Genomic DNA, 27696 nt, shown 5'->3' with positions numbered 1-27696 from the left:
CATATTTGAGGAGCGTAACCTGCACAGCCATGGTTTGGGCAGTGGAGTTGAAGTCTGTCAGACTGTGGCCCCGGGATACATGGCTGCTGATTTTTATTTTGGGCAGGAGATATTTATTCCCTCAGATTACTACTGCTGTTGGCAAGCCATGTAGGGAGCTGGGTTACCAAGTATTCTACGCGCTGTAAGTGGTGGGGCTTTCTTTATAGGGTCGCTGGTAGTCATAACCTGAACCTTGAAAGTCGTATGCTTGGAGATGAGCTAGGTAAATCAGTGACACTGACGTGAGTCATTCGAATACTGGCACCTAAGGTGCCATGCTGCACTATTCTCACCACCAGATGGGGAATCTGAGGCTAGGTGCACACCACCTCATGAGAAGTTTTGCCAGGAACTTGGAGAAACAACACATGACTGGTGCCCCAATCGTATTAGGCTATAATATCTGCAGTCCTCAAAATCACTTGGCAACCATAGCCCAGCCAGATGTTTGCCAAAAAACATTCCAAGGCTGTGTTCACACATTGCGTTTTTGCAGAAAAACCCTCTCTTGGCTGTAAAGAAGCAACGTCAAAACATCAGGTTTTGCTCAGCGTTTGCCTCTTTTTTGCAGCGTTTTTGTCGTCGTACGTTTCTCTTGTGCATACTGATAGCTTAGTGCATTAAAAAAATCTGATTCAATTTCATCAGGTTTTAGCACCAAAAACGCAGCAAAACCTGATACCTGCGTTTTTTTACAGCACTTTTATAGCATTTTTTTTTTTGCGCTACTCATTGCTTTCAATAGGTGAAAAAAGCCAAAACCCGCCTTAAGTGACATGCTGCATTTTTGCAAAAACCAGCTCTTTGGCAAAACAGGGGGGAAAAAAAAGCTGTGTGTGTGAGATGTCTGCGGTCTCATAGACTTTGCTGGTACTGTGAAAAGCAACTGAAAAATTGCATAAAAAACCTGCAAAAACGCAACGTATGATGTGTCAAGTTTACCTATTCCAACCTATGGACCCATTTGATTAAAATTTCCCAATGTTTCCATGTAACATGTACTTTTGTGACTCCACTAAATCTGTGAGATTATTAAATCTAATTTGAGGTCTCTTCAATATACTCTGTGTAGCGATAACCATTGTGAATCCATAGGGGTTTTTTTGGCGCTCAAGCAAAACTATACTGGGGTCTAAAGGCACATTACCCAATCAATGGCACCTGTCAAGGAGTTGGAGTGTTAAACTATAGATACTAAACTGTTCCTGACTTATGCAGTCGGCGACTTTGGCAAGGGCCATCTAGTGGTGGATAGACTGTGTCACAGCATATCCCCTACCGCAATGTGATCTAAGAATGGAGATCTGGTGAATTGGTGACAGTGTTGAGTTCCCGAGGCGCATTAATGCTTGTAGGGGCTGAATACTTGCCAGTTCGGTCTCACCGAAGAGGATTACTCGTGAAGGTCTACGCACCCAGTGCTCATTGAGCATGTGTTGGGAGTGAAGGCTAAGCTAGTGCAATCCCACTGAAGAGCTCCTATAGGACAAATTAATGAGGGCACGTGCTCTGATAACGTGTTCACCCGAGTATCTTGGGTGTGCTCGAATAACGTTTGCTTTCCCACGACTCCATAACACATGACTGTTAGACAGCCGCAACACATGCATTGATTGCCTGTTTGCTAAGCACATGCAGCCGCAAGAACGTGAAAATATTGGCGCGCGCCCAAGATACTAGGATAGCACATGAGCACGATAAGACGTTATCCGAGCATGTTCGATCATCACTTGTCTTATTCTCCTATGTTTTGTTCCACCTTTTCAAGTTTTTTTTAAGTATTCGATTTTTTTTTCATCAATGTTGCTTAAAAGAGCACTCCCACTAATATTTTGAAGTATATTTATATAGTCTCCTATCGCTGCTCTCTGGGATCCAGCGCCATTCTTCTGCTCTTTTCACAATGACGTCACTGCAGATGAGACTAGCCGGCTAATTCGACACCCTATGCGTGAGCCGGAAGTCGCTTTTACTATCTTAAACTATGAATCCTTATTCTGACGCTCCATAGGCCTATTTTGTAAAAGTCACTTACGGGTCACACAGCGCAGTGTGTCCCGGAGCATCTGATCGCTTGCTACTTATTCAGACTTGTCTTCTCCCAATGGTACATGACCTTGTGCCTCAGAACTGGAGCCTGGTATAATGAATCACGTGGGATGATAATACATTGGGTTTCCCCTTTAAATACCTAAAATGAGACACATTGTGGTTACATTCCAGCAGTAGTGATCAGCCAGTGAAATGTTATTGGTTTTCCTTAATCGGATGTTTGAGTCCCTGATTTCTGGCTTTTGTGCAGTAACTGAGCCCTATGGGGCTTCATGACTCGAATTAGATTGTGCACATGCGGCCATAGCGCGATTATGAAACAATAACACAGGAAGACTGGATCTCTGGAGCGGCGCAGGCAGGAAGCGTGTATTTATAACGTGCTAGTATTAATAGATGGAACCAAACAATGGGCTCTTACCAGGGCTATCAATTAATTCCAGTTAGCGTGACGTTCCCAGCAGGCTGGGCACCATCTTCCAGCCTTTTTACCAGTGGCTAATGCTGTAGCACATGATGCCGGTGGAAAAAAATGCTTAAAGTTAGTTTCTCGGTCAATCTTTCTCAAATGCTCACATTTGATTTGATTTTTTTTTACTTATTTTTTCAGACATTTTTTTCAGCTGCTCCAATTTTTAATAGTTCTTGCAGAAATCCTAGCACTTAAATTAAAGTGGTTATCCAGCGCTCTATTTATTTTTTGTACTGTGGGCTTTATAATTAACAGGCAAGTAGTAGCTAACTACCTGCCTGTTCTGCCCAGGACAGATATCTGCAGGCACAGCGCGGTCACTACCGGCGATTACGCGTCCTCTGCTGACAACACATCGACAGGGCAGCGGCTTCTCTTCCATTCTTTGTCGACAAAACTTGACTACTGATATCATCCTAACTGACGGCTCCCCGTTACATGACTGCAGGAAGCCCACGGTCAGAAGACGTTGGCACTCATGCCTCATTGACAGCGCAGCCCAGGAAGAAGAGCTGCTCTGCTGACGGAGCAGATGAGTTGCTGGCAGGTGCAATCCGTGACCGCTTTGAGCCTGCGATGGTTAGAACAGGCAGGTAGTTGCTAACTACCTGCAGGTAAATCTTTTTTGACTCCTAGTAAAGTCCTCCTTGGATTTACATATCCTGGGGTTGAGGCGCTAGATGGTCAGCTTAAGCTGACATGACTTCTCATTGTGCTTGCACGTGAATACACCTTAGGATTATCCCCCCCCCCCCCATATATTGCATTTTTTCCATAAAAGGGTTGTCCACATTGTTTTTTTTCCAATTGATGTAATTGAGTAATGGCGGCACAACAAAAACTTCATTCATTAGCACTGCAAGGGAATACTGCAGGGCCTTATAACCGCCTGTTCTAGGAATGGAGTGACAAGGGGCAGGCAGTTTTATAGGTAATGTAGAGCAGGGTTCCCCAACTCCCGTCCTCAAGGCCAACCAACAGGTCATGTTTTCAGGATTTCTTTAGTATTGCTCAGGTGATAATTGCATCACCTGTGCAATACACAGGAAATCCTGAAAACATGACCTGTTGGTGGGCCTTGAGGACTGGAGTTGTGGAACCCTGATGTAGAGGTCTTTTTCAGTTCCTTGAGCCCCTCATCCTCATGGCACATAGTTGTGAGCCCTATGCAATAATTTTGGCCAAGAGCTTCCCATATCAGACATTTGTGGCATATCTGCAGAATTTACAAAGATGTCTGACAGATGCGTGTCCCACCTCTATTTGGCCATTTTTTTGAATGCATGCACAGCCACCTCTCCACGCAGCATCTCTCGAGTCAGATGCTGGAGCCGACCTCCTAGAACTCTGACATATTCCACCCAGAAGCCATCTTTATTTTTAGCTATCGTTCCGTGTAACGGTGGTGAGCGAGGCTGTAAATCCACAGATACGGTTTACTTTATACTTAACTTAGACAATACAGTTTACAGTAAAGAATCTTTCCTGGCTAGAAGTCAGTGACCACCTTTTATATCAAAGAACATCCACTTCTAATTTATTGGCCTGTTTACAAAGGAAAAACATTTGTGGTATTAAAATTTTATACAAAAGTCACCCACTATTAATGATCAGAAGCTTCTGCTTAGCCTTAGAGAATCTGTCTGCAAGTTTTTGCCACCTAATATGAGAGCAGTGTAATGTAGAGACAGAGGCCCTGATTCCAGTGATGTCACTTACTGGGCTGCTTGCTGTAATTTTGGTAGCGTCACTGTTTTATCAGCAGAAGATTCACTTGAGAACTATTAAAGGGGTTGTCCACTACTAGGACAACCCCTTCTTAAACTAAATGTTCTACCCCGGTAAAATAAATAAACCTGTACTCGCTCATCTACCATGCCGACTCCGTTCCAGCGGTGATGGCACTCGCGGTCCCAGGGCTGTGTTGCGGTGAGGTGACACGTGATGCCTGGCGTATAATCAACTGCAGCCCAGACTCATGCTAAATGTTCAGTTTGTCCGAAGGCGGAGTCAGTGACGCCAGTACTGATTGGGCGCCAGCATCACGTGTCATTTCACTGCATCACTGCTGCAGGGAGAGCGAGGGCCGACACCGCAGGAACAAAGCCGGCACGGGAGGGGAGTATAAGGTTTATTTTATCGGGGCTGAACATTTAGTGTAAGAAGGGTTTGTCCTAGTAGTGGACGACCCCTTTAAACCTTCTGCCAGGTAGTCCTCCATATTCATGAGCACTGTATAACCCCGGCCCCCCACCACTGATCGACAGCTATCTGTATACCCTGGCAGCTTTCTTACCGTTTTAATCAGTGGACGGGGTTATACAGCGCTCAGCATTCAGAGCATTGATAGATCTGCAACCGATAAACAGTGATCTCATTAAAACTGCAACAGACAGCCCAGAAAGTGCTTGCTGGGATTTCTGTCCCTACATCATGTTCAGGGCTGCAGCCATGAATTTCGGGGCCACGTATCGGGAAAATTTTTGGGCCCCCTTGACACTCCTCCCAGCTCTACCTACAACCTTCAAACCTTCCACAGTCTTACCGCCCACTCATAGAAAAACTCCACATCTGCACCACGTCCTTACCAATCATACATTAACAGTTCCCATCTAACACCAGATCACATACAAAGCCAGCAGCTTTTGTTTTGGCTAAAAGATTTTTTTTTTTTTTTTGTAAGCCGCCACCACGACAAGGGAGACTCTTTTGGCCGGGTCCTACTCTACCCTAACTTATTAAACATTTGTTTAAAATATCCAATACTCTTTTTAGGTACCGTATGTTTTTATTTGTTTATTTAAGGGAATGTGTCACATACTTTTTTTTTTTTTTTTTTTAATAAACAATGATACCACATACAAGGGACAAATACCATCACACCGTGATCAAACCACATATCACCACCATATAGTGAATGAATAATACCACATGCAAGGGACAAATACCGCCACACCATTACCAGACCACATATTACCACCACATAGTGACTGAATACTACAATAATCATTAATAAAAAAAAACAAAACACAGTACTAATTATACCATAACTGCCATTATTCACAGGAGCTTTGTATATAGTACACAGTGTATACTGCCAGTGTACATGTAATAGTGATCACTGGTGACCCTATACACAGGAACTCTGTATATAGTGTCAGTGTACAGGTAATACAGTGATCATTGGTGACATTATACACAGGAGCTCTGTATATAGTGTCAGTGTACAGCTAATATAGTGATCACCAGTAACAGCATGTTCGGCTGACTGACTTTAGACTGTGTACGGGGTCCTGAAGGTAACTTGGTTTCTCACTTTTTGAAGTACTGTTTCACTCCCCACCACCATGTTTTACCTTGCAGCATTGCATATGTACAAATATAAGTCCATCGTGTACCCACTTCCTCGCACAGTCCCAAAGGTTTAACATTGGCGAATGAAAATGTGCATGGTACTGCAACTCTCTCCCATTCAAGCTCACAGGAACCTTGTTGGGCTTTTACTTTGTCTGGAGCTTGATCACTGGTCAGCACTTATTGATGGCTTAGAGAATAAGGACTCAGACGTCCACGCCAGTTGGTCTGAGCATGGACCGCTAATGCATGGACTGGCCGCAGCTCTCCTGACCTGAGTGTAACGGTCTTGTGTATTTCTGAGGCTGTATTGTTTAGGTCTGCTCATTGCAGTCCAATATCTGACCGAAATACTCGGACGTCTACATGAACCCTAACCGGTTGGCACGTCATTTTTTTTTAAAAAAGGGAAATGACCTAATACTTGTATTGGGGCCTGTAAGCTGTTTTTGCTGGCATACTGGCACATTTGTTGAGATGAGGGAAACCTCAATTGTCTCCTTGTAGTTAAATTCAGTTTCCGTTGCTTGGACACTAAAAATGTATCTTGTGACCAATATAAGAATAAAGAATGTGGATAGAAACTATTCAGCATTATTGTCCACATCCCATAAAATCCAGTACAGATCAATGGAAGCGGGCTGTAACCCGTTCCCAACATAGACCCCATGATGTGTGGACGATGGTGATCAGTGAGCATATTCGGGTACATCTTATCCAAGCACGCTCTGGTGATATCGGAGCATCTTGGCGTGCTCATATATTATGTTCTAGTCCCTGCGGCTGCATGACTTGTGGCTGTTAGGCTGGACATGTGGGGATTCCCTAACAAACAAGGCAATCCCCACGTGTGTTGAGGCTATCTAACAGCTGCAAATCATGCAACCGCAGGGACTAGAACATAATATATGAGAACGCACGAGGTGCTCGGATAACACCGGAGCATATTCGGAAAAGACATTATCCGAACACCTTTGTTAATCACTAGTGGACAATAAAACCGAAAACTCTTGATCCATTTGAGTGCTGGGTTCCACTTAGGCTTTTCCTGCTGTTTGGCATGCCTTAATTATCCGTGCACCCATACCGGAGAGGATGAGCTGGTCTGACCTCCATTTTGTTTATTCTTGTGAGCAATGTCCCCCTCGATTTCTGTAATTTCAGGTAAACCTTAATCCGTGCTGTTTTCTTAATTTACAGCACATAAGGCTTATGTGAAGCAATATATTTTCCATATAACCCTGTTGAACCGTTCTCTAGTACTAAAATTTAATTTTAGATTTAATACCGTATGTGGCCTTTAATCATCTGCTCCATTATTTTCTCCCTGGTGACAAATTGTATTCCTCACACATAATGGTCTTGTTCAGTGTCGTAATGCTTGGTCTTGAAAATCCTATAATTTGGGGTATAGTTGTCGAGAGATCAGAGATGGAAGAGACTAATTGTGAAACTCTACCTTTCTTTCCAAATCACTTGATGTTGTGATCGGACCCTCTTGTGCGTGTTACATGCAATGAAATATTCATGTTAGCTGACCGCTGAATTATAGATCATGTATTATTAAATACCACATTAATGAAGTTGTTCATACCAAAGCTGGGATTTTTTTTATCAAAATCATTTGTATGCCTCCATATTTAAAGAAGCAAACAAGACCTGGACCCGGAAGGGCACACTGTGGCCCCAGAGCGGTCTATTGGAGGTGTGATTGGATAAGATTACAATCACGTTCCTTCTGGGGTGGTCAAACCAGTGCCTCAACATGATCTCAGAGAAATCCATTGTTTGACATTATTTGGGGAGTAAGGCGCTATTGACGATCGATAAGACCTCTTCTCCTTGAAGTCTTTATAAATTTATTTTCTAAACGTATACTTTGCTTTTAGCACATTTTGTAAACTTGAAAAATCATTGAAGGTTTTTTTTCCCAAATCTGTAAACTATCCCATATATGTGGGCTATGGGATTCCTGCAGTCCCTTAGACTGGTGAATAGAGCGGAGGTTGGGCAGGCTTTTACCCTTAATAATGAATAAAAATCTTTATTTTTATATAGCGCTAACATATTCCGCAGCGCTTTACAGTTTGCACACATTATCATCACTGTCCCTGATGGAGCTCACAATCTAAATTCCCTATCAGTATGTCTTTGGAATGTGGGGGGAAACCGGAGTACCCGGAGGAAACCCACGCAAACACAGGGAGAACATACAAACTATTTGCAGATGTTGTCCTTGTTGGGATTCGAACCCAGGACTCCAGCGCTGCAAGGCTGCAGTGCTAACCACTGAGCCATCATGCTGCCCTTTACCCCATTCAGGACTGGATTCTGCAGAGCCTGCCATCTGGGTCCCAGAGCCCCATTCCCAGGATCGCTGTTGGTCACAGCTGTGGCTCGGGGTGGTAGACGTGAGCGAGCTACTTATCCTACACCCTGGCAAGTTACAATAAGGTGAGGGTCCTGGCTGGATGTGTGAAGGACGCTGGTTCCGAAACACGCGTCGGGGAGTGTCTGGCATCACCACACGGGGTCTGTGTCTGCACCAACAACAGGTAATACAGTTTAAGATTAATTGAAGCACGGTTACTTTTGCATCACAATTTTCAGCAGTGTTGTATACTTACAGACTGTTATGGCATATATTTTCCTTGCACATTGGTCTTTTTTGTTCAGCTATATTTACACAGTGTAATTATTATTTACATTTTTTAATATATTATTTTTATTAATTTTTTCTTTTTATGGATTGGATTAATATGACGTTATATTTTATTGGGTCATGGAATGAACTTTTATGATTAATTTGGGTATTTACACCGTTGTGCTGCTTATAATAATCAGTCTCTTCCAAATGGTGTACGGTGTGTGTATGTATGTGTGTATATATATATATATATATATATATATATATATATATATATATATATACACACACACACCGTACACCATTTGGAAGAGACTGATTATTATAAGCAGCACAACGGTGTAAATACCCAAATTAATCATAAAAGTTAATTCCATGACCCAATAAAATATAACGTCATATTAATCCAATCCATAAAAAGATAGATATATATATATATTATATATAATATTATTATATATTATATATAAGATATATATATATATAATAATATTTTTTTTTTTTTTTTTCTTTTCTAGCTATATGCATATTATCAATTTTGAATTATATATATACCGTGGTTGTTGGTATAATGAGATACAGTTGTATATTATATCTCATTATTTATGTCCCCATGCATATTTGCAGTTCATTTCAGTAAGTGATGTGCCATACTGGCACTTTCTTTTAATATTGCACATTATATGTTTGTTTGCCAAGTGATTAAATAAAGGTTTTTTTTTATCAAGCCATCCCTGTCTTTTTGATGTCTGTAATTAAGGTCCATTACAGTGGTTTGTGATCTATTCTCTTAGGCTAATCCCAAACATTAACCCAAGCTCTCTCCCTTCTGTCGGGCAAAATAACGCATGTGACCATGCACATTACACAACACCGTACGTTATGTTAATACATACATCTTCAAGAGGTAACATGGACAACCCTTCCATCTTCTCACATAAATTGGCCTATGTCCTAGAGATGAGCCGAATATTCCCAAAATGGTAAAGGACATTTCCATAAAAAAGCCAAGTTTTTTTTTTTTTTTTTACCAAGTTGACATTCTGTTCATTATACTTTTTTTTCTTATTTCCCTCATTCTCTCTTCGTTACCACACCGTTGTCGGTATCCTCCAGGACCTGTGTTTTTTCTCCCATATTCCAGAAATTTTCTAATCGTAACTTTATTGGCTTGGCTAATTGAGTATATGTACAGATGTAGGAAACTTTTACATTGACCACATTACATGGCATTTAACATATTAGTTGGGTTCAGTCAGCTAGATCATGGTATACAATACATGAAATATCGAGCTAAAGCTTGCTACAACTGTGTATGTGGAGTTGGGATTACTGAAAACTTTCCTATTGTGCCGAGAAGCAGTTGATCTCCCGAACATGAAAATAAAGGTGAGCAGAAATGAAAACGTGTAGTGGCATGGAACGAGCCCTGTTCTCTGGATGGGTGTGTATCCCACCTCTACGATGCACATCAGTCATGGAATAGGGGGGAAAAAAAGGGAATTATCCAGCATAAGCAATTAAAAGGGCACCAGGCCTTTGACACCTAATCTGAAGGCCATGTACAGTGTGCGCAATAATCAGCCAATCGGTGGTGTGGGCGGGGTTATACCGAGCTTAACATTCAGAGCACTGCTAGATCTGCAGGAGAGAAGGGATTTTGTCAAAACTGCAGCAAGTAGCTCAGAGTAATGCGAAGCTGGAATCGCAGTTTCTGCCCCTACACCATGCCTCTCTCAGGTGTGGTAGCAAAAACCTGTTGACAGATTTTCCTTAAGGATATGGCGTTACATTATTTAGGATGAGAAGGTAGACCTAAAGGGAATCTGAATATGAAAGGTGCAGCACTGTGTAGGGTAGTAAAGAGCTAGGTTGAAGCAGTGTTGAAGCCGGATGATTATTTTCATAGATTGCTTATTTGTTCTGGTTTTTATGTATTTAATATGAAAGCTGGTCTGGGGATGTGGTGTTCCCCTCGCCCCTTTCTTACTGGTGGGTCTACCCCATGGACATTTGCAGGTTCCTGAAGACCTGCTGATGATGTGTGATTGGTGTCAGTGTGTCTGATAAATCACACAATTATTCGCTGCTTCTTGACTCTGCTGTCACTTCTGCAGTTGGAGCTGCTGACTGGTAAAGGTTTCCTGACCCTACGCTGCCCTGATCTCTGACCTGCACCATCTTGTTGATCAGAGTGTTGAAATGTGACCTAGAGCGACCATCTGATCTCCAGCTTTATGCCTGTAATGACCCCCTGCCCACACATCTCCTCTGTGGAGGTCCTATGGTGATGGCCGCACTCCGCTCCTCTGCCATTTCTTGCATACTGTAAGTTGTTCTCAGTTTTGTGAAGATGCAGCGGATATTGAGGAGGACACAGATTGTCCCTCACAACATGCGGTCACTTGATACCCCGCGCAGGACTAACATGTCAGACACCTACTAATGCGCCCCCTGCCAAACTGTGTCCAAAATTAGCTCAGAAACCGGACGCCTGTTGGAAGGTGCTTTTGCTGGTGGCATTTTTAATTTGGGAGTATATGATCTAATGATGTTACTGAGCAGGTCTCCTCTTACTGTTTTCTTTGAGCGGCTTGTACATGAGCACAAGTTCCAGGGTAGTGGGCAGAGCAGCTGGGGTCCTGGGTTTCGTGTGATGTACCCTAGAATCTGTCAGGGGCGCTCTTCTCCAGAGATTACAAGTGTATATGTATGAATTGGTTGCTACTAGTGTTTCGGACCACCTTATATGCACTATGCTCCATCGGTTCCATTGACTTATATGGGCTTATCCTTGCTTACCTTGGTAGTGTGTGAAATCTTGGAGAAAATATCTTTGGTCTCTACAGATGTGGATAGTGCAGGAAATCCATTGTCATATACAGACCCTTTGATTGCATATTTCTCAACAAAAGGAGTTAACTAAGGATCCATCAGTGAGCTGTGCTTAATGGAGTGTAGAACTTTATTTTTTTCTTCTTTTGTGGACGTCTTTAAAGTTGAGCTGAACTTTGATATGGCCATAGATGGCAGTAGAAATCAGAATAAACGGTTCGTTTATGCAACTGTATTTTCGGTATGAGTTCTGTACGTGAAAAAAACACGGACCAATGTTATTCAGCAGTGCAGTGCAGATGAGCAACGTTTTTTTTGTCACTGACTGAATTTGCGTGTGAAAAAAATTGCAACATACACTATTTTTTTCTGTAAATCAAATGAGACTCTGCCATTCAAGTCCATGGGTATGGGAACAAAAATGGGATGCCATATGAGGTCAGTGTATCATCCAGTTTTTATGGATATATTGTAATTCTGTGACGTAGGATACTGGAAATGGTCCTGTAAATGATCAATAGCTGCTGCTGTAGAAAGCTGATTTTTTTTTTTTATACTTTCTCGTGTACCTAAGTGTATTCGCTCACCTCCACTGCCCCATTTAATAGCATTAGTTAAAGGGCAGTCCTTTTTTTCACACAAGTTATAATCTTTGACAGAACAGCTCACTGATGGATTCTTGGTTCACTCATTCAGCAGCCAGCAATGTGCTGTAAAAGTGAGCAAGTGTAACATTTTTAAAAATACTAAGTGTTTTTTTTTTACTCAAAATATGTTAATTTTAACTTTGCTCCTGGAGGTAACTGTGTCCACGGAGTCCTGAGACCATGTAACATAGTAACATAGTTATTAAGGTTGAAGGAAGACTTTAAGTCCATCTAGTTCAACTCATAACCTATCCTAACCTGCCCTAACATGTTGATCCAGAGGAAGGCAAAAAAAAAAAAACTTGTGGCTAACAGTAAGCTTCACATTCGGGAAAAAAAATTCCTTCCCGACTCCACATACGGCAATCAGACTAGCTCCCTTGATCAACACAATATCAAGGAAACTAGTGTATATACCCTGTAATATTATACTTTTCTAGAAAGGCATCCAGTCCCTTCTTAAATTTTAGTAGGCAATCACTCATTACAACATCATATGACAGCGAGTTCCATAGTCTCACTGCTCTTACAGTAAAGAATCCGCGTCTGTGAGTATGCTTAAACCTTTTTTCCTCCAGAAGTAGAGGATGCCCCCTTGTCCCCGTCACAGGTCTAAGAGTAAAAAGATCATTAGAAAGGTCTTTGTACTGTCCCCGCATATATTTATACATTGTAATAAGATCACCCCTAAGCCTTCGATTCTCCAAACTAAATAACCCCAAGTGTAATAACCTGTCTTGGTATTGCAGACCCCCTAGTTCCCTAATAACCTAATAGACCAGAACTGTACACAGTATTCTAAGTGTGGTCGCACTAGTGACTTATATAGAGGTAAAATTATGTTCTCCTCATGAGCATCTATGCCTCTTTTAATGCATCCCATTATTTTATTTGCCTTTGCAGCAGCTGCCTGACACTGGCCACTAAGTGTGAGCTTGTCATCCACCCATACACCCAGGTCTTTTTCAGTGACTGTTTTGCCCAGTGTTTTACAATTAAGCACATCATTATACATCTTGTTTGTTCTACCCAAGTGCATGACCTTACAGCTCATTTGCTATTTATCAGCCCAAGCTTCTAGTTTACGTAAATCCTCCTGTAATATAAAATTGTCCTCTGTATTGATTACCCTGCAGAGTTTCGTGTCATCTGCAAATATTGAAATTCTACTCTCTATGCCCCCTACAAGGTCATTAATAAATGTTAATAAGAAGCGGGCCCAAAACTGACCCCTGTGGTACCCCACAGCTAACCGTGACCCAGTCCGAGTGTGCTCCATTAATAACCACCCTTTGTTTCCTATCCCTGAGCCAGCTCTTAACCCACCTACACATATTTTCCCCTATCCCCATTGTTCTCATTTTATATATCAACCCTTTGTGTGGCACCGTATCAAAAGCTTTTGAAAAGTCCATGTACACCACATCCACTGCATTCCCTTGGTCCAGTCCTGAACTTACCTCTTCATAAAAGCTTATCAGATTAGTCTGACAGGAACAGTCCCATGTAAACCCATGTTGATATTGGGTCATGAGGTTATTCTTCTCCAGATACTCCAGTATAGTATCTTAGAAAACCCTCCAGGATTTTACCCACAGTTGAGGTTAAACTTACTGGCCTTTAATTTCTAAGTTCAGTTTTTGTCCCCTTTTTGAATATTGGCACCACATTTGCTATACGCCAGTCCTGTGGTACAGACCCTGTTATTATGGAATCCTTAAAGATTAAAAATAATGGTCTATCTATGACTGTACTTAATTAACCGGTGACGTCACCGCACACCTCTTTCCATGTTAGCCCTCAACACACCACTCTTCCTCAACACACACTCCTTTCACCATCTCCACTCACGTCCACTCACTCTTTCACTCCACATACGACCCCTTCTCTCACTCCGTCTCTCATACTCACGCCGTCATCGCCACTGCTCCACGATCCCCCACATCTTCTTCCACCGGCGCCATCCTGGATCCAGACGTTGTCCACGCCGGCGACATGTTCTTGCGAGTTTAAGCCGACGCCATGCCGTCGGGATCCAAAATGGCGTCGGCGAAATCTCGTGAGATTTCGCCGATGCCATTTTGGATCCCGACGTCCTCCACGCCGGCGACATGTTCTTGCGGCGACGCCATCTTGACTATCGCGGGATTTCGCCGATCCAAAATGGCGTCGCCGCAAGAACATGTCGCCGGCGTGGAGGACGTCTGGATCCAGGATGGCGCCGGCGGAAAAAGATGTCGGGGATCGTCGATCAGCGGCGATGACGGCGTGATTATGAGAGACGGAGTGAGAGAAAGGGTCGTATGTGGAGTGAAAGAGTGAGTGGACGTGAGTGGAGATGGTGAAAGGTGAGAGGAGTGTGTGTGTTGAGGAGGAGTGGTGTGTTGAGGGTTAACATGGAAAGAGGTGTGCGGTGACGTCACCGGTTACAACTGGACGGAAGTTGTTACAACCGGAAGCTGCTTAGGGCATTTATTATTATAGATGCCTCATCACTACCTACTTGCTTTAATTCTCTAAACGCTTTCTTTTTGTCCCTTATTGCGCCACTTACAGCTCTATTTAGCCATAGTGGTTTCCTCCTATTTCTAGCATGTTTATTCCCATACGGTATATATTGTGCACAGGTCCTATTCAGGATGGTAATAAACGTCTCCCATTTTCTTTGTGTATTTTTATGTCTCAGGATGTCGTCCCAGTTAATTGCACCAAGATCATCTCTCATCCGTTGGAAATTTGCCATCCTGAAGTTTAGTGTCCTTGTAACCCCTCTACTACACATCTTATTAAAGGATGCATGAAAACTTATTATTTTGTGATCACTATTACCCAAGTGACCCCCAACCCTTACATTTGATATGCGGTCTGGCCTGTTGGTTAATATTAGGTCTAGCAGTGCCCCCCCTCTTGTTGGGTCCTGAACCAGTAGTGAAAGGTAATTGTCTCCCATAGTTGTCAAAAACCTATTACCTTTGCTGGAACTGCAGGTTTCGGTTCCCCAATGTATTTCAGGGTAGTTGAAGTCCCCCATAATAATGACTTCTCCTTGAGTCGCTGCTTCATCTGTTTGCTTTATGAGAATATTCTCTGTTGCTTCCTTTATTTTTGGAGACTTATATCAAACCCATATCAGTAATTTATTTTTTTTCCCCCTCCCCTTATCTCCACCCACAGGGACTCTACATTTTCATGTGCTTTTGAGAATTGTTGAAAATTTAAATTTTTCACAAATGATACCCATGCAATTCAAAAGATGAAGTCCTCCCAACAATCTGCATGAGAGGCTTATGCAGATGTCAGTTTTTCATGCACAGGGTCTCTCCATGTATTTCACAGATAAAACCTTGTACCTATAAAAGTCTTAAGGGCCTGTGACACTAAGCGATATCGCTATAACTAGTGACGTTATAGCGATATTGCTAGCGATATCGCTGTGTCTGATACTTGCCTACGACCGGCTCCCCCGCTGGTTATCGCTGATCGCGCGAGAACGTCCAGGACTGTTTCTCGTCGTCAGCTTCCTGCGGCGCTTCCTGCTGTGACGACGAGCGACGCGTGGAGCCGGGAGGGAGGACGCAGGATCGCCTGGTGTGACAGGTAAGTAGCGATCCCCGTTCCCAGCGATGTCGCTAGTGAGATCTGCCTGTGTGGCAGCTCACTAGCGACCACTTAGCGATGCACCAGCGATCCTGACCGCGTCATATCGCTGGTACATCGCTAAGTGTGACAGGGCCTTTAGGGGCTATTCACATTTCCAGAACAGAACATAGTTGTCCAATTTTTATCAGAGGCACAGCTAAAACTTTGCAAAGAAAGTCTATAGATTCGTGGAAAATAAAATAAATCAATCCGCTCTCTGCCATCCAGGTGACTGATTGCAGAGGCTTGAGACACCAAATTCAGTATTTTTTGCATACAGGAGTAACTGATGGTAAAAACAGAGCAAAAAATGAAAATGTCAGGGTTTTTTTTTTTTATATGGGGAAAATCACTTGAATGAGCCCTAAAGGAATGTGCACGTAACCCAAAGTGGGGCCCTGATTTCTCCTAGCCCAAGCTCTGCATGTCATGCGGTGGCGCTTAGATTTTTATTTTTGCTGCCTTTTGAAACAGTCTTGCTCTTCCCCCCCACAAGCCCTAGGCTTTATTCACACCAGAATTTATCAGTTTTTCAATGCCAAAACCAGGAGTGTCTCCAAAACACAGAACAGGTGTTAGGCTATGGGCCCACGTAGCGTTTTAAAACGCACACTAAAAACCAGACTCCTTCCCAGAAATCGCGAGGTTTTTCCACCGCGATTTTGTTCGCGATTTTGCCGTGATTTTCTCAAGCACTTTCCAAGCGATTTGAAGCATCGCTTGGAAAGTGATTGACAGGTTGGTCACACTCGTCAAACATAGTGTTTGACAAGTGTGAGCAGCTTTTTACTATTGAGGCCGCCTATGCGTCATCAATAGTAAAAGATAAAATGTTAAAAATGATAAAAAAAAAATAAAAAATCGGTGTATATTTACCTTCCGACGTCCCCAGTGATGCCTTGCGAGACCTGTGATGACGTTGGTCTCGCGTTATTATAGCGATCTCGCGAGACCGCTAGAGTCACGCGAGACTACTTCATCATAGGACCTTGCCACACTGGGAACGCTTAGGCCGGGAATGCAGCGCGGGACGCCGGAAGGTAAATATACCCCGATTTTTTTTTTTTTATTCTTTTTTTTACAGGGGTATGGTACCCAGGGCCTGGAGGACAGTCTCCTCTCCTCCACACCGTGGGTACCAACCGCACATGAGACGCCTAACTTCCCGCATGGTGGGCATAGCCACATGTGGGAAGTAAAAGATTCTCATGCATTCCTATGGGTGCGGAATCGCGGCAATTCTTTGCGATTCTGCACAAAAGAATGAGCATGCTGCGATTTTTTTCCTCGATGCGTTTCCGCCGCGGAAAAAAGCGCAGCATTAGCACAGCATGTGCGGAATGCCATAGGAATGCATGGGGGCGTTTTGTACACTATTTTTAAACGTTTTCGCTCCGAAAATCGCGGCAAAAACGCTTAAAAATCGCATCGTGGGCACACAGCCTAAATCTTCCAATTCTCGTTTTCCTCCGATTGTCCCATTCCTGGTTTTGGCATACAAACACTGATGCAAAAATACTGACCGTGTGAATACACCCTCAGAGCGAGGATTTACACATGGAAACAGACAATGTATTGGGGTGAAATCACATGTTTGCCCTCCAGGCATAATCTCCAAATGTATCCATGGGCCGCAATTCAATTTCCCCCCCAAAAAATAATAAATTTATCCTTATTGCCTCTGTTATAGTGTAAATTCATTATATAGATTGTGTTTTGTTTTTTGTTTTTTTTTTTTTGCTATATAAAGTTGAGAAGTAGGTTTCTGTTCTATGTACGGTACGTGGCATTTATTAAAAAAAAAAAAAAAAAAAAAAAAAAAAAGCAGAAAGTTATATATTTTCCTATTTTCATCCTGAGCCTGTTGTGATTAAACAGAAGTGTAAAACGTGTCTGTTCAGTTACCAGCAATTTAACTTTTTCCAGTTTCTTATTGGATCTTCTATAAATGGTTCCAATTTTTGTCAGGAGGTTTCATCTGAAAATGATGATTTTCCGGTGTTATTCTAAAGACTAAAAAAAAAAGATTTTCAATCATTCCAGCTTCTACTGAAATCCCTAAATTAACACCATGAGAAGCCATGGTTTAAGAAAGTGTTGGTTTAAAAATAGGCAATTAAAAGGAACCATAAAAAAACATTAAGCCAGCTTGCGAAAAAAAAAATCCTGGAGCACGATCCTCACCATTGCCTAGGTGTGACTGTGGGAAATTAGATGTGCACCTATACTGATCCTCAGGCTAGGAGTCCCTGGCTATCCCTGCCTCAGGATTACCCCTGAAGGTGGCGATGACTGGGCCTAGTTCCTTCCTATCCTCTTAAGTAGCACTAATCTGTACAGTGTATGGGGAAATACAAAACAAGACTGCAAAAACGGAAGCACAATCACACAACACGCTCTCGGGGAAACACACAGAGGAAAATAAAGTGTACAGCTCGAGAATCAACAAAGAAATATAAAAACACCTAAGGGAAAAGGAAAGGGTTAACCAAACACCGCTCGCAACCACTTTCTTAATGACCACTAATAACCAGGACGTGTCTCTCCAGACCAGGACAGAGAACTGTTGCTGGCATTACCTTAACAGAGGAGCCAGCTTAAATAGGGAGAGAGCAAACACGATTGTCGACACCCGAACCAGCTATGGAGTCACAAGAAGTGGTGTCTGGAGTAGTGGACTTTACATTACTCTTCTTTGCAAAATAGATCTCTTAAATACATTTTAACATCTGCCCAGAAACACAAGTGCACTGGCTGAGCCCCCCAGGAGTACAAGTGTTACATGGAAGCCGTCCCTGTGAAAATGCAGTGCAGTCTGCAGACATCATGAGTTGGAGCAGGAGGAGCTGATCAGAATGATATATAGTTTTGTGATATGAGATTTGGTGTAACCTGGGTTTAATCCTGTAACCCTCTGCCCTGTCTGGTATTTTGGGTCCAGTGGGTGGTCTTACCAGTGACTGACAGCCACCTATGTATAAGTGCTAGATGTCAGTCACTGATGAGACCGCCCACCGGGCTGAAAATCCCAGATGGAGCAGAGGTTTACATAATTAAAACCCAGATTACACAAAAATCTCTTCTCACAAAGCAAATCTACTCCGCTGCTCTGGCGCTATAAGGGTATGTGCACAAAATCCAAGCGTTTTTATGCGGATTTATTGTGGATTTTGCCTGCGTTTTTACACCTGCGGATTCCTATAATGGAATGGGTGTAAAAAAAAAAGCTGTGGAATCCGCACAAAGAATTGACATGCTGCAGAAAATAAACCGCTGCGTTTCTGCGTGGATATTTCCGCAGCATGTGCACAGCGGTTTTTTCTTTCCCCATAGAAAAACATTGTACTGTAAATCAATAGCCAATCTGCAACAGATCAGCAGTAAATCCGCAGTGTGTGCACATACACTAACATGGTGCCTGCAGATTCGACTGCAATTTCATGGTGACTGGTGTTCTTTAACTTCTGGGTAGGTCTTACTGCTTTGTTTTTCTGGTCCCCCCCCCCCCCCCCCCCCATCTTTCTTTAATAAATAAAACCTTTAGATGTTTAGTCTCGGTTACAGGCTGCTCTGTTACTCAGCTGAGATTAAGGGTATGTGCACACGCTGCGGATTCTGCTGCGTTTCCGCAGCGTTTTTGGCTCTGCAGAAACGCAGCAGATTCTGCTGCGTTGTACAGTACCTTTATTTCCTATGGAAATAAAAAAAAGCTGTGCACATGCTGCGTTTTTTTCCGCGCGGTTTTGCTGCGGTTTACAATCCGCAGCATGTCAATTGTTTGGTGCAGAAACGCTGCGGTTTTACACCTCATCCATTGAGGTGTAAAACCGCAGGGCAAAACCGCAGAAAAAACGCAGATAATCCGCAGATAAACCGCAGAAAAACCGCAGCACTTTGTCCTGCGGATTTCCTGCGGTTTTCTCTACAAAATCCGCAGAGACTAAAAACTACGTGTGCACATACCCTTAGGCCATGTGCACACGATGCAGATTTCCAGCGGATCTTACCGCGCAGAAACGCTGCATATCCGCATTGTGATGTACAGTAGCATGTTAATCAATAGAAAAAAAAAAACGCTGTGCAGACGCTGCAGATTTTTCCACGCGGTTTTCTTGTGGTTCAAAATATGCAGCATGTCACTTCTTTTGTGCGGTTTTCCCCCTGCTCCATTCTCCAAATCGCATAGGGAAATACGCAGGGGAAAATCGCACAAAAACCGCAAAAAAACAGGAAGAAATCCACAGGAAAAATACAGGTCATTTGACCTGCGGATTTCTTCAATTCTGAGCGGAAAAATCCGCAGAGCAAAAAAGTAAGTGTGCACTTAGCCTTAGAGTATTCTGTGAATACCTCACATCATTGTTCTTCCATCTGGACGAAATCGTAAAGTTTGCAGCAGTTTTGTGGCATTATTCGTGTCAGGAGACTAGTGGGGGCACACAGGGCGAAGAGCTGTGCTGAACCATGGGCGAGATATACACAGGGTGGGCCATTTATATAGATACACCTAAATAAAATGGGAATGGTTGGTGATATCAACTTCCTGTTTGTGGCACATTAGTATATGGGAGGGGAGAAACTTTTCAAGATGGGTGGTGACCATGGTTGCCAGTTTGAAGTCGGCCATTTTGGATCCAACTTTATTTTTTCCAATGGGAAGAGGGTCGTGTGACACATCAGACTTATTGAGAATTTTTCAAGAAAAACACTGGTCTGCTTGGTTTTAACGTAACTTTATTCTTTCATGAGTTATTTACAAGTTTATGACACTTATAAAATGTGTTCAAAGTGCTGCCCATTGTGTTGGTTTGTCAATGCAACCCTCTTCTCCCACTCTTGACACACTCCACTCGCAATATGTGTATGTTTTGATTTTTTTTCCTTTTGATCGGGGTGAAAGGGGGTTGATTATAGAAGCTGCCAAAAACTGATCGGGCTCTTATACATACAGACGATCAGATTACCTGTATGTAGCAGAATTGCTGACTTGCGATGAGCGCTAACTACCAGGCGGCGTTTATTGCAATCTGACATTGACAGCCATAGAGGTCTGCAGCATTTAATGGGTTAATAGTCGCGGGTGAATTGCGATTCCACCCGCGGCTGTTCCAGGCACATGTCAGCTGTTCAAAACAGCTGTCGTGCTGGGAAAGAAGTTCTCACTGCAGGAGCCCACATCAAAGTGTGGTAGTACTACTAGGCGTACTATTACGCCTAATGTCGGAAAGGGGTTAAAGGGAATCAGCTGATTTGTTACCCGAACAATGGGAAGTATGAATTGGACACTGGTTGCCTAACTGCAGCCGTGTCTTTTTTCTGAACTTTTATAAAGAGACTTGTTGGCCATGCAATGTTCCTCTGGGAATTTTAAATATGCAAATATCCTCTTTCCATCAATTCTAAAGGTCACTATTGACCTTTTAATGAGCCTGGTCACTGGATTTGGGATGAAAAGGCAAATCAGGCACTTCATTTGCAGACATGTTTCGGGGTGTTGGCCCCTCATCAGGGCAAAGCAGGATATCTTATTTGGCTAGGTGAGAGGACTCCGACATTGGGTCTAAGGGGGGGGACATTTCTCCTTGTTTAGAGTGCCAAGTCTGGCGTAAGTAGACTTATAGGCCATGCAATGCTTTTCTGGGAATTTTAAATCTGTAATTAACCACTTCAGGGCGGCACTAGACTAACACACTTCCACTCTGGAGAGGATCTTTGCATTTTTAAATTCCCAGAAGCCTCTCATTTAGCCAAATCCGACTTCTTGCTTAGCCCTGATGAAGGGCAAACACTTTATAACATGTCTACAAATGGACTGTCTGGTTTAGCTTTTTATCCTAGTTGGCACTAGAGTTCTAGTCCTTTTCCTGTCTAAAGAGGATATTTGCATGTTTTCTCTGAAATGCTGCAGTATTTCAGAGTACAGCGAACCTTATGAATACATCTTAGGACTGGATGATGGATGACTAGTACGAGACAGGTTCATGGTGGCTTCTCACTGCCCCGCTCAACATGAATTACAGGTGTCTCCATTGACACACAAAAGGTGAGACCTGTTTAGTCTTGAGGACTTGGGTACTGAGAAGCAAACTGAAACCAGCTTTGGACTAGTCATCAGAGTTCCATACAGTGGCATGTGAAAGTTTGGGCACCCCTGGTCAAAATTACTGTTATTGTGAACAGTTAAGCAAGTCGAAGATGAAATTATCTCTAAGCGGCCTAAAGTTAAAGATGACACATTTCTTTTGTATTTTAGGAAATAAAAATTTTTTTTCCATCTTTTAAATTTTAAAAATTACAAAAAGGAAAATAAGCCCATGCAAAAGTTTGGCATCCTTGGAGATAACTTTGACTAAGGTTAGACTCACAGAATCGTAGAGTTGGAAGGGACCTCCTGGGCCATCTGGTCCAACCCCCTGCTCAAAGCAGGATTCGCTAAATCATCCCAGACAGATGTCTGTCCAGCCTCTGTTTGAAGACTTCCATTGAAGGAGAACTCACCACTTCTCGTGGCAGCTTGTTCCACTCATTGATCACTCTAACTGTCAAAAAGTTTTTTCTAATATCTAATCTGTGTCTCCTCCCATTCAGTGTCATTCCAATGCTTCTAGTCTTTCTGGCGCAAGTGAGAATAAAGATGATCCTTCTGCAATGTGACATCCCTTGAGATATTTGTAGACCGCTATTAAGTCTCCTCTCAGTCTTCTCTTTTGCAAGCTAAACATTCCCAAATCCTGCAACCTTTCCTTATAAGACAGGGTTTGCAGACCGGTCACCATTCTGGTCGCGCTTTTCTGAACTTGCTCCAGTTTGTTGATGTCTTTTTAAAATGGAGTGCCCAGAACTGGACACAGTATACCAGATGAGGTCTGACCAAAGAGGAGTAGAGGGCAATAATGACTTCACGTGATCTAGACTGTATGCTTCTGTTAATACATCCTAGAATTGCGTTTACCTATTTTGCTGCTGCATCACACTGTTGACTCATATTCAGTCTGTGATCTATTAATATACCCAAGTCTTTTTCACATGTGCTGTTGCTTAGTCCTATTTCTCCCATTCTGTATATGCTTCATTTTTATTGCCCAGATGTAGTACTTTGCATTTTTCCCTGTTAAAAAACCATTCTGTTAGTTGCTGCCCACTGCTCCAGTTTATATCTTTTTGAATCCTCTCTCTTCTCTAGTATTAGCTATCCCTCCTAGCTTTGTGTCATCAGCAAATTTAATCAGTTTACCCTCAATTCCTTAATCAAAATCATTGATAAAGATGTTGAACAATACAGGGCCCAGGACAGAGCCCTGTGGTACCCCACTTGAGACATTCTTCCAACTGGATGTGCAGCCATTTACGACCACTCTTTGGGTCCTATCACTAAGCCAGTTTTGAATCCACCTAACAGTTGCCTTGTCCATTCCATACTCAGCCATTTTTTCAATAAGGATTGTGTGAGATACTTTGTCAAATGCTTTGCTGAAGTCAAGATATACTATATCTACAGCATTTCCCTGATCCACCCAATCAGTGATTCTGTCATAGAAGGAAATTAAGTTGGTTTGCCATGACTTATTAGTTACAAACCCATGTTGACTCTGTTTAATCACATCATTCTTTTCCAGGTACTTACATACATGTTGTTTAATAATTTGTTCAAAGATCTTTCCTGGTATAGAAGTCAGACTGACCGGCCTATAGTTGCATGGGTCCACCTTCTTCCCCTTTTTGAAGATAGGAACAACATTTGCTCTTCTCCAGTCTTCTGGGACTTCTCCTGTTCTCCAAGAATTTTCAAAGATTATGGAGAGGGGTTCAAAAATTTCTTCTGCTATCTCCTTCAGTACTCTGGGGTGTAATTCATCTGGACCTGGAGACTTGAATTCATTTAGGTTAGCTAAGTGTTTCCTCACTATATTTCTTTTTATAGATATCCTGGATTCTTCTATTCCCTTAATAGGACAGTGAAGAACAGTTGATGTTACACTTCCTTTCTGCGAGAAAACAGATGTAAAATAGGAATTTAAAAGTTCGGCCTTCTCAACATCCTGTCTTACCATTTCATCATTTTCATCCTGTAAAAATCCTATAGCATCTTTCACTTTTCTTTTGACATATCCCCAAAATCCTTTATTATTGCTTTTGACGTCTCTTGCAAGCCTCAATTCATTGTCAGCTTTAGATAATCTGATTTGTGCCCTGCAGGTTCTGCAGACAGCATTATATTCTTCTTTAGATATGCCTCCCTCTTTCCATTTCATAAACATTTCTTTCTTCCTTTTTAACATGTGCTTTAAGTTCTGTGTTCATCCATCCTGGTTTCCTTAAATGCTTCCTATTCTTCCCTCTTTTCTGACCTTAATTCTTCCCTCTTTTCTGACCTTAATTAGCCTGTTTGGGTAATGGTTTAATTCACTATCATTAGGTAAGGCCAGGTGATGCAAATTTCCCAGCTTTATAAAATCCTAGCCTCCTCTAACCTTGAGCCAAAAAACAGCAGCCATGGGTATTTGTAAGCAGCTGTCTAGTGCTCTAAACATGAAAATGATGGAGGCCCACAAAGCAGGAGAAAGCTATAAGAAAGTAAAGCGTTTTCAGGTTGGCCTTTCCTCAGCTGAAATGTTATTAAGAAATGGTAGTTAACAGGAACAGTGGAAGTCAAGATAATGTCTGGAAGACCAAGCAAAATTTCACTGAGAGCTGCTTGTGGGATTGCTAGAGAGGCAAATATGTACCCCTGCTTGATTGCTAAAGGACATCAGAAAATTTTAGCAGTCTCTGGAGTTTGTGGTACATTGTTCTACTGTTTCGAGAAACCTGCACAAATATGACGGTCATGGATGAGACATCAGAAGAAAACCTCTTGTGCATCCTCAACATAAAATTCATTGTTAGTATGCAAAAGAACATCTAAATAAGCCTGATGTATTTTGGAAACAAGTCCTGTGGTGCACTTTGGCCACAATGATCAAAGGGAAGTGTGGAGAAAAATGGCAGCGAATTTCAGGAAAAGGTCATCTCGCCAATAGTGTTGAGCGATACCGTTCGATACCCAAAAATATCGTATCGGATGGTATCGCCCGATACGAAAAAAATATCGGGTATCGCCGATTCCGATACCGGAAGTCCCATTCAAGTCAATGGGACTTCCGGTATCGGAATTAAAAAAAGGCCTTTATTTCCTTGTTGGCTAATTCTACATATTTGAAAACAAATAAGAATCATGTAGAATGTATTGTGGTAGGTGGAGGAGACATTAAAAGCATAGTGGTTTATTCAAATCACATTGCATAGCATTAATTCCAATTTTTTTTTTCAAGACGTTCGGAGTTAAAAAGATATTGACTATGTTAACCTTTTTTTATATTTAGTCAGATATGTATGTTTCACAACTTCCATGCTCTTCACCTTCTTTTGTACTTCTCCCACACTTTCTCCTTCATGATCCGCAGCAGTAGCATTTTTTTCATCAACTTTTTCTTCACCTTATTCATCTTCTTCTTCTTCATCTTCTTCCCATTAATTTTTTTTTTTTCCATTCTTCATATTCTTCTTATTCAGCTATTATTAATTTTCATATGCTATCTCTTCATCTTCTTCCTATTCTTCTTTTTCTTAATTTTCTTATGGTGACAGGCATTCCTGTAGTACTTATCTATAAAAGTTATAAATTACACCTTACGTTCTGCCTGTCACAAAAGATTTACAACAGGATTTGTCCGCATTCAGTTTGGCCTGCAGCAGCAGGCATTTTCCAGGGGCACCACGAGGAGGAACGGACTCACCCCCATTTACTGCTTAGTCTTCTTCTGCTTATAATTTTGATTTCTTCTATGCTGATTTTTTGTCTTATGCTTAATGTTCTGCTTTCTGTTCTTCTGCTTTTGCTTCTTCTGCTTCTTGTTCTTCTGTATCTTGGTGGTTGTCTTCATGTTCTTTGTCCTCTTGGTCTTATTATTTAGGGTCATATTTCTTGTCTTCTTTGGTGTGGTCTTCAGGGTCGTCATCATCAGGGTCATCGTCATGGAGATCAATAAGGATTACCAAAGACAATTTCAAAAAGCTTGATCTTGGAAATGTAGCAGAAGGTACAAGAAGGCTGAGAAACTGGCGAGATCCAGCAGACAGTGCTGGCACCCGGATGGGTAGCAGAAGGAACAAGAGCCAATGGCACTACCGAGGACCAACTGACGGTGCTGGACCACGGTTACTATGCAGAAGGTACCTGTGCTAAAAAGCACTACCAAGGACCAGCGGACGGTGCTGGACCTCGGATACCGAGATGGAGGCACCTAGGCCAAAGGCTGTGGCGAGAACCAGCAGACAGTGCTGGCACCCGGATGGGTAGCAGAAGGAACAAGAGCCAATGGCACTACCGAGGACCAACTGACGGTGCTGGACCACGGTTACTAAGCAGAAGGTACCTGTGCTAAAAAGCACTACCAAGGACCAGCTGACGGTGCTGGACCTCGGATACCGAGATGGAGGCACCTAGGCCAAAGGCTGTGGCGAGAACCAGCAGACAGTGCTGGCACCCGGATGGGTAGCAGAAGGAACAAGAGCCAATGGCACTACCGAGGACCAACTGACGGTGCTGGACCACGGTTACTAAGCAGAAGGTACCTGTGCTAAAAAGCACTACCAAGGACCAGCTGACGGTGCTGGACCTCGGATACCGAGATGGAGGCACCTAGGCCAAAGGCTGTGGCGAGAACCAGCAGACAGTGCTGGCACCCGGATGGGTAGCAGAAGGAACAAGAGCCAATGGCACTACCGAGGACCAACTGACGGTGCTGGACCACGGTTACTAGGCAGGAGGTACCTGTGCTAGAAAGCACTACCAAGGACCAGCTGACGGTGCTGGACCTCGGATACCGAGATGGAGGCACCTACGCCAAAGGCTCTGGCGAGAACCAGCAGACAGTGCTGGAACCCGGGTGGGTAGCAGAAGGTACCCATTGAAAGCAAAGTAGCCAGGCCGCAAGCCGGCCGCAGTTACCGAAACCCACAGTCCTACAGGGGGTCCATGTCCCACTGGCACTACGGATCCAGCCTTCAGTGCCAGTTCCCGCAGCCCACATAGGAGTCACCTAAACTGCAGGCACCGTAGAGTCGGCTAACCCGGCCGCAAGACGACAGGACAACGGATTGGTGGCATAATGACCTTGACACTACCCGTAAACAGCAGGCGTGCTGGAACCAGGCTGGGCAACAGGGAGTCCCCGTGCCAAAGACACTGCCGAGAACCAGCTGACGGTGCTGGAACCTGGGTGGGTAGCAGAAGGTACCCATTGAAAGCAAAGTAGCCAGGCCGCAAGCCGGCCGCAGTTACCGAAACCCACAGTCCTACAGGGGGTCCATGTCCCATTGGCACTACGGATCCTGCCTTCAGTGCCAGTTCCCGCAGCCCACATAGGAGTCACCTAAACTGCAGGCACCGTAGAGTCGGCTAACCCGGCCGCAAGACGACAGGACAACGGATTGGTGGCATAGTGACCTTGACACTACCCGGAAACAGCAGGCGTGCTGGAACCAGGCTGGGCAACAGGGAGTCCCCGTGCCAAAGACACTGAAGAGAACCAGCTGACGGTGCTGGAACCCAGATGGGTAGCAAAAGCTACAAGAGCCAATGGCACTACCGAGGAACAGCTGACGGTGCTGGACCACGGTTACTAGGCAGGAGGTACCTGTGCTAGAAAGCACTACCAAGGACCAGCTGACGGTGCTGGACCTCGGATACCGAGATGGAGGCACCTAGGCCAAAGGCTCTGGCGAGAACCAGCAGACAGTGCTGGAACCCGGGTGGGTAGCAGAAGGTACCCATTCAAAGCAAAGTAGCCAGGCCGCAAGCCGGCCGCAGTTACCGAAACCCACAGTCCTAAAGGGGGTCCATGTCCCATTGGCACTACGGATCCAGCCTTTAGTGCCAGTTCCCGCAGCCCACATAGGAGTCACCTAAACTGCAGGCACCGTAGAGTCGGCTAACCCGGCCGCAAGACGACAGGACAACGGATTGG

General features: G+C 43.3%; 1 protein-coding gene across 9 annotated transcripts in view; it reads left to right on the top strand.

Moving 5' to 3' along the window:
• The window catches only part of MTUS1 (microtubule associated scaffold protein 1), a 326118-nt gene that overhangs the window by 217342 nt on the left and 81080 nt on the right, over nt 1-27696 (top strand). The window lies entirely within an intron of this gene.

This window comes from Dendrobates tinctorius, unplaced genomic scaffold (genome assembly GCF_039654945.1).
Source record: "Dendrobates tinctorius isolate UK_male_01 unplaced genomic scaffold, ASM3965494v1 ptg000079l, whole genome shotgun sequence".
Classification (NCBI taxonomy): Eukaryota; Metazoa; Chordata; class Amphibia; order Anura; family Dendrobatidae; genus Dendrobates; species Dendrobates tinctorius.
The sequence above is the reverse complement of the archived record's forward strand: the minus strand, read 5'-3'. Positions and strand labels throughout refer to the sequence as shown.